Consider the following 11,989-nt stretch of genomic DNA (forward strand, 5'->3'; position numbering starts at 1 on the left):
AACATTGAAGTGACCTGGGCCGCAGCGCGGGGCAGGAACACTTATACATAGTCTTCTAGACCGAGAGCAACGCAGGAACCTCTAGGTTATAGAACCTAATAAATGTAGACGGGGAGGCCCAGCCTGCCGCCATACAGATATCTTGTAACGAGATTCCGCTATACCAAGCCCATGAAGAGGCCATGCCTCTCGTGGAATGTGCTCTGATGCCCAAAGGGCATTCCAAACCTCTAGATGCGTAGGCTAGCGCAATGGCGTCCACTACCCATCGAGACAGACTCTGTTTCGTTGCGGCTCGCCCTTTGGAGCGCCCGCTGAACGAAACAAAGAGCTGCTCCGTCTGTCAAAAAACAGCGGAGCGGGACACGTAAGCTCTTAATGCCCTACCGGGCAAAGGGAGCTATTTCCGTCCTCTGAGGCCGGCAGGGCCGACAGGGAGATGACCTGAGCCCTGAACGCTGTGTTGAGGGACTTAGGCATGTACCCATGCTTCGGTTTCAATACGACTTCAATCTTCCAGTGTTTGTCTTTTTTATCAGTTATCCTTGTTGTCACTCTCATCTAGTGAGCAGCATGTTCTTGCTGTCCTGAACCTGAAGACCAACCTTTCAAGCTCAGATTTGCGTAAGATCAAAGGGTGTCTGAGTGAAAACAGAGGCGCACTGGACACGGAGTCCTTCCCTTCCTTCTTCTCTAAAGTACTTGTCAAACGAAAAATCATCTGAATGTCATGTGTTACATCCATAGCCAATGTTAAACGTACTTGTCAAACGAAAAATCATCCGAATGTCATGTGTTACATCCATAGCAGATGTTAATCAAGTACATAATCAGTATTATGTTATTTAATATTTATTATTAGAGCTCAGTGATGTTATTCTGTTAGTTTATCTCAACTGAATTACACTGTTTACACAGATACACACTCATGGTACGTTCTCCTCCCAGTCTAGCGGTCAGGAGGAGAAGTAACAAAGGAAAAGAAAATAACATATGATAATAAAAAAAAGTAACGTAGAGATGTAAAAATACGTGGAGAACACACTTCAGCCTCAGAGTGAAAACATAGCACAACTTTAAGGAAAAGGAAAAGTATTTATTAATATAAAAAATGTGTGTATATATAAATATATATATATATATATATATATATATATATATATATATATATATATATATATATAGTGTGTGTGCATGGTCTAAAATAATAAACAAAACAGAAGCTAACTAAAGGTTTAAGGGAGCTACCCTGTACAAAAAAACAAAGATGAAAATCAACACAAACTTCCCTGAGCTTCCTCTCTAACCAAAAACAGGAGGAAAATATAATATACAAAATAAAAAGGCACCCTCTCCCTACATTTCCCAGATAATCATAAATAAGTGAACAAAGGAATTTATACAATACCTTTTAATTACCCACAGGTTTAATCAGCCGTATTTTACAATACGATCAAACATCGCAAGGTGTTCATGGATGTGTTGATGATTTGAGAGCAGTGAGTTTGTGTAATCAGTTCTAAAATCACAATGGTAAAATAAAATGTCAAAAGGTAAAAGGTATATATTTATTTCTGTGTACTGTGTTTTAGTTTTATTCGAATTTATGTTTGTGTAACTGTATGCTGCTTTAGTCTGCGTTGTGTTGATATCAATGAAGAAAGACAGGAGAGCGCCGGATTGAGTCTGCATAGAGAATGTATTTTTATATAAACAGGCCGTCACGCCAGCTTCAACTTAATTACACAGTGACACTCTTTGTTCAGGAGAACGACAGAAAAGGGAAAGAAAAGTCACAAAAGCAAAGAAAACGAAAGCACAGAGACAGAGAAAACGCAGTAACTTAAACATGAAACACGATAATATAAACTTGAAAACACAAAAGTATGGTTCGTCAATGCATACCTGCATAGAGAATGTATTTTTATATAAACAGGCCGTCACGCCAGCTTCAGCTCACACAGTGACACTGCCAACAATAATAACATTCTCAAATAAACCAAGAGAGAAGGTCGAACCATCACCTCCTTACAGCCCCTTTTTAATATATATTTCAAAACACTTGTTTAAACTATTGTAGAACAACCTTAAATATATAGTAACAGAAAAATCTTGTGAAATAAAACCATTTTAACCTCGTTACATTTGGGGTGACTGAATTGAATGCAGGGGGGAAGCAGCTGTAAGAAGATATTAAGAGAGCAAGAGAGAAACAAATGGCTTGTAGGAATACATGGGTGAAATTAGCGGGTTAGCCGAGACTGTTTTCACAACAGACTTAATACACATATTTATGTTTGAAATATCTGAAAGTAAAGACAATTATTTAAATGTTCTGGTAAAATGCATGTAGGCCTGATCATAATCAGCTTAAGGCCTTGCTTTACAGTAAGAAACTGTTTATCGCTTAGGTAAGTCATCAATACAAAATGGCAAATAAAAAGAAATTCCCCTGAAAAAAAGACTGAATGTAATTTGTCTTTTTTTGTTGTTGCTGTCACTGTATGTTTTTCTCCTATAGCAAAATAAAATTTGTCATGGAACGAGAGTTTTGATGGTCCTTATTTCAGAGTAGGAGGGCACAAACAAATATGTGTACGGTCAAATAATTTTTAATAAAATACTGCAATATTCCATGAAAATAAGAATTGTCAATTTTGATTTCATAGTGACTTAGAGAAGCATCCATTGTAGCTATAACAAGAAACGGAATCACTATAACCGAAACTAGGTTAGACCTAATAGATTCAGTAACGTTAAAACGTACTCGGTTACTAACGTAACCTCGGTTCTCTCTAGGAGAGGGAACGAGTACTGCGTCGAAAGAACGCTACGGGAAAGATATTTCTTTGTCGAGATTGAAGCCTAAAATTAATCCTTAATTTTGTAATATTGTAAAACGCTTTTCTGAAGCATACAACCTAGGCGGAGCAATACAGCTCACCCATTGGCTGCTCTGCCAGAAAAGCACAGCCTATGCGAGGCCAGAGACGCTGACCAATGAGGACGCTTCGCGCCCTTCTGCGTCACCTCCCGCCCAAACAGGCGTGGCCTAGGCCTATAAATACGAGCATAGCTGTCTAACACGCCGATTTTCGTCAATGAAGCGACGCAGCGTGGACACGCACGGCCATGAGACGCAGTACTCGTTCCCTCTCCTAGAGAGAACCGAGGTTACGTTAGTAACCGAGTACGTTCTCTTACGTAGAGTTCTCTCGTACTGCGTCGAAAGAACGCTACGGGAACCCTATGCAAACCGCCGTGCGTGTTCTTGGATCGACACAGACACCTAAGGGCGCGCGCGCCCTGGTATACAAGCGCCTACCCCAAGAAGTATAGGGAGAGCGGCTAAAATAGCATCATCCCTTATAGTAGTGCCTCTTAAGGCATAATAGCATATATATGTAATATAGATATATATGAGGGGTAATAGCATGCTCATGGGACACATTGTCAGTGAGTGATGCTTAAACATTGAAGTGACCTGGGCCGCAGCGCGGGGCAGGAACACTTATACATATTAACATTGAAGTGACCTGGGCCGCAGCGCGGGGCAGGAACACTTATACATATTAAACATTGAAGTGACCTGGGCCGCAGCGCGGGGCAGGAACACTTATACATAGTCTTCTAGACCGAGAGCAACGCAGGAACCTCTAGGTTATAGAACCTAATAAATGTAGACGGGGAGGCCCAGCCTGCCGCCATACAGATATCTTGTAACGAGATTCCGCTATACCAAGCCCATGAAGAGGCCATGCCTCTCGTGGAATGTGCTCTGATGCCCAAAGGGCATTCCAAACCTCTAGATGCGTAGGCTAGCGCAATGGCGTCCACTACCCATCGAGACAGACTCTGTTTCGTTGCGGCTCGCCCTTTGGAGCGCCCGCTGAACGAAACAAAGAGCTGCTCCGTCTGTCAAAAAACAGCGGAGCGGGACACGTAAGCTCTTAATGCCCTACCGGGCAAAGGGAGCTATTTCCGTCCTCTGAGGCCGGCAGGGCCGACAGGGAGATGACCTGAGCCCTGAACGCTGTGTTGAGGGACTTAGGCATGTACCCATGCTTCGGTTTCAATACGACTACAGAGTCGTTTGGCCCGAACTCCATACAAGAAGCTCTCACTGAGAGCGCTTGCAAGTCTCCCACACGCTTCACTGAAGCGAGAGCCAAAAAGAACACGGTCTTGAAGACAGGTGTTTCATGTCAACTGAGTGAATAGGCTCGAAAGGGGCCCCTTTCATAGCGTTCAACACTGTAGAAAGGTCCCAAACGGGGACTGAAGGAGGCCTTGGAGGGTTTAACCTCCTGGCGCCTCTAAGGAAGCGGACCACCAGGTCGTTCCTGCCTAGTGAATGGCCAAGCGTTGGATTAACGAACGCTGATATGGCTGCCACATAGACTTTGAGCGTGGATGGGGTTCTTCCCTTATCCAATAGCTCTTGCAAGAAGGAGAGAATCTCCGGTTCTCCACACTGAAGTGGTGACAGACCTTGATCTGAACACCATCCAGAGAACACCGACCATTTGGAAGCGTAGAGTCGTCTAGTAGACGGAGCCCTAGCTTGTTCGATCGTGTCTAACACTCCTCTTGGGAGGTTAGCGGGTACCCGTTTATGGCCCATACGTGTAGGGACCAAAGCTCGGGGTGAGGATGCAGAATCGAGCCCTTGGCCTGTGAGAGGAGGTCTCTCCTCACTGGAATCGGCCACGGAGCAGCACTCTTGAGCTGCATCAAGACTGGGAACCAAGGTTGATTCGTCCAGTATGGTGCGACAAGAAGCACTGAGCATCCGCTTTTCCTGATTCGCTCGAGCACTTGAGGCAGGAGTGAGACAGGGGGAAAAGCATAGAGCGGACGGCGGGGCCAGACTTTGGCCAGCGCGTTCGTGCTCTTTGAAAAGAATTCCGGGCAGTGAGCGTTTTCCTGGTTTGCAAACAGGTCTATCTCCGCTCTGCCGAACTTTTTCCACAGCAGACGCACTGTCTGTGTGTGTAGGGACCATTCTCCTGTTGGAACGTTGTTCCGTGAGAGTCTGTCTGGTCCTACATTCAGGCGACCAGGCACACGGATTGCTCTCAGCGAGCGCAGGTTGTGCTGGGCCCATACCAGTATGCGTTCCGTCATCCTGAAAAGGTTTCGGGATCTCACGCCACCCTGGCGGTTTATATAGGCTACTACCGACGTGTTGTCCGAACGGACTAGGACGTGGTGTCCCTTTATCCGAGGACGGAAACGCCTCAGCGCTAAGTCCACTGCCATCATTTCTAGGCAGTTTATGTGCGGTAGTTTGACTCGTTCTGCCCATTGGCCAAGAACGGTCTGCCTTCGAGCAGTGCTCCCCAGCCTGAGGTGGACGCGTCCGTGGACGCCACCTTCAGGCTCGAGGAAGTCCCCAGGCTTACACCTGACCGGTACCAGTCTGACGCTCTCCATGGTGTCAGGGCTGAAACGCATTCCTGATTGACCTTGAGGCGACAACGACCGTGAACCCATGCTCGGCGCGGTACACGCGCTTTTAGCCAGACTGCAGTGGGCACATGCGCAGCAGGCCCAACTGTAGAGCTGTCGATGCTGCGGCCATGAGGCCTAGCATTTTCTGAAATCTCCTGAGCGGCACTATATGACCGCTGCGGAAGGATTTCGCCATCCGCAGGGAGTTTCGCCTGCGCTGTGATGACAGTCGAGCTGTCATAGACAGCGAGTTCAGCTCCAGTCCTAAAAGGAGATCCTTTGACTGGGAAACAGTGAACTTTTCTCCCAATTGACTCTCAGACCTAAGCACTCGAGGTGATCGAGAATTAGGGTCTTGTGGCGGATGAGTTCTGAAGGTGATTGAGCTAGAATCAGCCAATCGTCCAAATAATTCAGAATTCGAATGCCGCGGAGTCTCAGGGGTGCCAGCGCCGCGTCCATGCACACTGTAAATGTACGAGGTGCTACAGACAGGCCGAATGGCAGGACTGTGTACTGATATGCCTGGCCCTCGAAGGCGAATCTCAAAAATCGCCTGTGACGTGACGCAATTTGTATGTGAAAATACGCGTCTTTCAGATCTATTGCCATAAACCAGTCTCCTCGGCGAATCTGCGCGAGGATAGCTCTGGTCGTGAGCATTCTGAACTTTCGCTTTGTCAGCGCTTTGTTCAGATGCCTGAGATCTAAAATCCGGTTCCAGAAAATATCTGCTGTACAGACCCCCTTCGCTCTGAGCTTGAGATAAAGGCTCTATGGCCCCTTTGCTCAATAGCTTCGCTATTTCGGCTCGAAGTAGATGTGCTACTTCTGTTTTCACCGTAGTTTCGACTTTCTCCGTGAAACGGGGAGGGCGTCGATGAAACTGTAGCGAATAGCCTCTTTTTATAGTCTCTAGCACCCATTCTGAGACCCCGGGAAGTCTTTCCCATGCATCTGCACGTGTGACTAGGGGTTGAATGTAATCTGGGCCCTGGTCGCGAAATGGCGGCGACACGAGAGCAACCGTGTGCTGTGACATGGACGCCGTGGCGTGTGAGGCGGGGGGCATGTTTAACACAGTATGCATCCCGCGCGCGCTCAGCTCTCTGTGTCGAGAGAGAGCGCGCGGGACGAGTCCCGTAGGGCTCGTTATGTTTGTGAATAAACGTGGGCGCTTGGTGGCGGGCACATTTATAACACCGGGAACACTGTTTTTGTGTACTGACTGACCGTTCGTTAGTTTCGTTTTTACAGAAAAACCGCGGAACGTGCAGTGTGTAGTGGTTGTGGGCACTTGGCAGTGGGCACGCTCACTACACGTAAAACACAATCGGCATGAGCCGATTTTATGTGTGCAGACCCTGTGTTGTTCAGGGCTGTGCTTGCACGGGTTGAAAAACCGGGCTCTGGTCGCGAAATGGCGGCGACACGAGAGCAGTCGTGTGCTGTAACATGGGCGCCATTGCAGCGTGATGCGGGGGCGCGCTTAATCGAGCGGGCAGCCCGCGCGCGCTCTCAGCTCTCTCAGCTGAAAGAGAGAGCGCGCGGTGCGAGCCCCGTACGGCTCGGCATGTTTGAGAATAAATGTGGGTGCGTGAACGCGGGTACATTTATAGCACTGGGAAGTACTGTCTATTAGAACTGACTGACCGTGCATTGGTTTCGTTTTTACAGAGACCACGGGACATGCAGTGTGTAGTGATTGTGGGCACTGAAAAGCGGGCACGTTCACTAACTTACATGTGAAGCACAACCGAGCTGAGTCGATTTTATGTGTGCAAGCCCTGTATTGTGTAGGGCTCTGTTTGTGTGTACGAATGGGCACTAGGTCGTGGGCATTACGGATACACACATTACATCATCGGCTGTGGCCGGGACACCGTGTAGCACAGAGAGTACTGTCTATCAGAACCGACTGACCGTACATTCGTTTCGTTTTTACAGAAACCACGGGACATGCAGTATGTAGTGATTGTGGGCACTGAAAAGCGGGCACGTTCACTAACTTACATGTGAAGCACAACCGACATGAGTCGATTTTATGTGTGCAAGCCCTGTATTGTGTAGGGCTGTGCTTGTGTGTACGAATGGGCACTAGGTCGTGGGCATTACGGATACACACATTACACCATCGGCCGTGGCCGGGACACCAGTAAATACATTTTCAGATTTACCTGGGGCGTCGTGAAAACGGCGTCTGTGTGCAGGCAAAAGGGCATTGATGCCGATTTGGTGACTGCAAAATACACTGGCACGGTCGCGAATGTTGGGACTGTGCGAGCGAGACATTTTAGTGAAATCCGGCCGCGGCGGGATTTTAACACTGTAGCTTTCCTCGAAGCAGAAATGCGCATCCTGGCTGAAAACGGGGCTTTCCGGGACTCCGCGATTTCTTCGTGAATTCAGGAAGAAAAAGGCGCGGGTCGTGAGGACGGTAACGTACGTTCCTCTGCAGAAAAGCAGCCATCCAGCCGGTAAGCGCATCGATGCTGGTCTTTCTCCGTCGACGCTCACGAGCGGCGGGGGAGGGGAGATCCTCGGAGCTCGCCCATCCCTCGCTACCCGAAGCGAGGAGAGAACAGCAGTCGTCCTTCACAGACACGGCTTCATCTTCCTCGTCCATGACGGACGCGGCGGCACACAGCGGCCCTTGTCCGTCGGTCAGAGAGTCCAGCGAAGCGGGCGGAGAAGCTAGCGGAGAAGCTAGCGGCAGCAGCGGCGAGCACCTCGTGGTGAAGGGAGGTTCCGGGCTCCGCTGAGCACGGCGCTTTTCACGGCGCGGCACTACAGCGGGCGGAAAAGATGCAGCTTCAGTAAATGAACGCCAGGCGAGTCCGCAGAGTCACCGTAGGCATCAAATCACAGTGATGGCAGCCGCCATCGACGAGAGCTGAAGCTGCGTGATACTCACAGGCAGGAAACACAAGCACGTGGTCCCCGTCGCTGAGCGGGGCTCTACACGAGCCACAGGAGGTGCGAGACATCTTGAAAAAGACGCTCTGCTCTTTTAGTGTGGAAAAACTGTGTGACGCGACGGCGAACACACACACAAAACACACACACATAATGTAAAGGATATTCCACGCCGGAGAAGCGCAGCAGGGAACGGCGGCTGAAGGCGGCGATGACCAGCGGCTTCAGGTAAGGGCTCGTCCTGCTGAGGTGCTTGTATCCAAACGGCTGTGGCGGCTTGAATCAATCCAGCGATGCGTGCAGCTTCGTTGAATTTAAGAAAATCGGCGTGTTAGACAGCTATGCTCGTATTTATAGGCCTAGGCCACGCCTGTTTGGGCGGGAGGTGACGCAGAAGGGCGCGAAGCGTCCTCATTGGTCAGCGTCTCTGGCCTCGCATAGGCTGTGCTTTTCTGGCAGAGCAGCCAATGGGTGAGCTGTATTGCTCCGCCTAGGTTGTATGCTTCAGAAAAGCGTTTTACAATATTACAAAATTAAGGATTAATTTTAGGCTTCAATCTCGACAAAGAAATATCTTTCCCGTAGCGTTCTTTCGACGCAGTACGAGAGAACTCTACGTAAGAGAACTATAGTTTCTCTGCCAGAAAAGCACAGCCTATGCGAGGCCAGGACGCTGACCAATGAGGGCGCTTCGCGCCCTTCTGCGTCACCTCCCGCCCAAACAGGCGTGGCCTAGGCCTATAAATACGAGCATAGCTGTCTAACACGCCGATTTTCTTAAATTCAACGAAGCTGCACGCATCGCTGGATTGATTCGAGCCGCCACAGCCGTTTGGATACAAGCACCTCAGCAGGACGAGCCCTTACCTGAAGCCGCTGGTCTTCGCCGCCTTCAGCCGCCGTTCCCTGCTGCGCTTCTCCGGCGTGGATATATCCTTTCAGTTTTGTGTGTGTTTTTGTGTGTGTGTTCGCCTACCGCGTCACACGCTTTTTCCTCACAAAAGAGCACGAGTGTCTTTCTAAAGATGTCTCGCTTTTCCTGCGGCTCCTGCCGAGCCGCGCTCATCGACGGGGACCACCACGAATTATGTGTTTCCTGCTTGGGCGAGGAACATGCAGCTATCGCTCTCGGTGATGGCGGCTGCCATCACTGCGACATGATGCCAATCGCGACTCTGCGGACTCGCCTTGCATCTTTCGCCGAAGCTGCTCAACCGCCCCCTGTAGCGCCGCGCCGTAAAAAGCGCCGTGCTCAGCGGGTCCCGGAACCTCCCTCCACGAGGAGCTCGCCGCCGCCGCCGCTAGCTCCTCTCAACGTTTCGCTTGAGTCGCTCACCGACGGACAACAGCCGCAGCACGCCGCTTTGTCCGTTATGGAAGATGACCAGCAAGCTGTATCAGAGGGAGATGATGATTGCTGTTCGCTTCTCGCTTCGGAGAGCGAGGGTTGGGCGAGCTCCGTGGACCTCCCCTCCCCCGCTGTTCGAGAGCGCAGAGGAGGGAAGATCAGCATCGAGGCAGAACTGATGCGTCTGCTCACACAGGCCGTGTCGAGCCTCGGCCTCGATTGGTCGACGCCCGAACAACCTGCACTCAACCGGCTGGATGGACACTTCCTCTCTGGAGACCGCGCTGCGCCCCCCTCCAGACACGCACCGTTTCTTCCTGAGCTTCACGAAGAGGTAGCGAAATCGTGGAAGGCGCCATTTTCAGCCAGAGTACGTACTTCTGCCTCGCCAGCATTCTCCGTAGTGGACGGTGCTCGAGACAGAGGCTGCCACGCTCTCCCTCCGGTCGAGGAGGCGGTAGCGACTCACCTTTGCCCACCCTCTGCTGGACGGCGGGCTAAGGGAGTCCTACCATCCAAAGCTTGCCGCACGTCGTCAGGTCTGAACGGTCGCGTGTATTCCGCCGCCGGACAAGCTGCATCGGCGCTGCACACCATGGCGGTGCTCCAAATCCACCAGGCCAACCTCCTCTGCAAGCTAGACGAGGAAGGCCCGGGCGCGATCAGTGTTCCGGACTTGCGTAGCGCCACAGACTTAGCTCTTCGCGCTACAAAGTCCGCCGCACACGCCATCGGCAGGATTATGGCCACAGCTACTGTTTCCGAGAGACATTTATGGCTGACTCTCTCTGAAATGGCGGAATCCGAGCGCTCTGCGTTTCTCGACGCCCCCATTTCACCGGCTGGCCTCTTCGGATCCTCCGTGAAGGACTTCGCGGACCGATTCGCCGAGGTACAGAAAACTTCGCAGGCCATGAGACATTTCCTGCCAAAGCGCTCCAGTTCCGCAACAGGCCGCCCTAAACAGCCGCCTGCCCGAACTCAGCAGCGCCCCGCGCCCGCCGCACCGGCCCAGCAGCAACAGGCCCGAGAGAGACCACGGTCTCGCTCCGCCGGACGCCGCCCGCCACCGCGTGGTCCTCGGCCCAAGATTTCAATCAAGCCCGAGGCCTCGGCGCCATCCTAGCCCTGCTAGGAAAAAGACGGTGTTCGGGTCCCGCTGCGGCCGGACTTCCACCAAAGATTCCCGCTTGTACAGCCCTAAGTTCCGCGTTTGTACCAGTGTACTCAGCAGCCAACAAACCGGCCGTAAAGCCCGTTTGCCTGCACACAAACGCCGTTTTCACGGCGACCCAGATAAATCTAAAAAAGAGTTTAATTTCTGGTGTTCCGGCCAAGGCCGATGGTGTAATGTGTGTAACTGCAATGCCCACCCAGTGCCCATTCATTCACACAAGCACAGCCCCGTTCAACACAGGGTTTGCACACATAAAATCGGCTCACACCGATTGTGCTTTACGTGTAGTGAGCGTGCCCACTGTCCAGTGCCCACAACCACTACACACTGCACGTTCCGCGGTTTCTGTAAAAACGAAACTAACGAACGGTCAGTCAGTACACAAACACAGTGTCCCCGGTGTTATAAATGTGCCCGCCACCAAGCGCCCACGTTTATTCACAAACATAACGAGCCCCGTAGGGTTCGCCCCGCGTGCTCTCTCTCAACTCAGAGAGTCGAGCGCGCGCGGGACGCATACTGTGTTAAACATGTCCCCCGCCTCAGACGCCACGGCGTCCATGTCACAGCACATGGTTGCTCTCGTGTCGCCGCCATTTCGCGACCAGAGCCCAGATTACATTCAACCCCTAGTCACACGTGCAGATGCATGGGAAGGACTACCCGGGGTTTCAGAATGGGTGCTAGAGACTATAAAAAGAGGCTATTCGCTACAGTTTTATCGACGCCCTCCCCGTTTCACGGGAAAAGTCGAAACCACGGTAAAAACAGAAGTAGCACATCTACTTCGAGCCGAAATAGCGAAGCTATTGAGCAAAGGGGCCATAGAGCCTTTATCTCAAGCTCAGAGCGAAGGGGGCCTGTACAGCAGATATTTCCTGGTACCGAAGAAAGACGGGGGTCTCAGACCCATTTTAGATCTAAGGCGTCTGAACAAAACGCTTGCAAAGCGGAAGTTCAGAATGCTCACGACCAGAAGTATCCTCGCGCAAATTCGCCGAGGAGACTGGTTTATGGCAATAGATCTGAAAGACGCGTATTTTCACATACAAATTGCGTCACGTCACAGGCGATTTTTGAGATTCGCCTTCGAG

At 50.8% G+C, this 11,989-nt stretch overlaps 1 long non-coding RNA gene across 1 annotated transcript; it reads left to right on the forward strand.

Moving 5' to 3' along the window:
- The first annotated feature begins 562 nt into the window (after window positions 1-562).
- LOC307012714 lies at window positions 563-2,545 on the forward strand. Its single transcript, XR_013800669.1, has 4 exons — window positions 563-752; window positions 812-1,092; window positions 1,186-1,893; window positions 2,314-2,545. It is a non-coding gene; the product is annotated as an uncharacterized lncRNA (long non-coding RNA).
- Window positions 2,546-11,989: the final 9,444 nt, after the last annotated feature.

This window comes from Phoxinus phoxinus, assembly GCF_949152265.1.
Source record: "Phoxinus phoxinus genome assembly, chromosome: 16".
Lineage (NCBI taxonomy): Eukaryota > Metazoa > Chordata > Actinopteri > Cypriniformes > Leuciscidae > Phoxinus > Phoxinus phoxinus.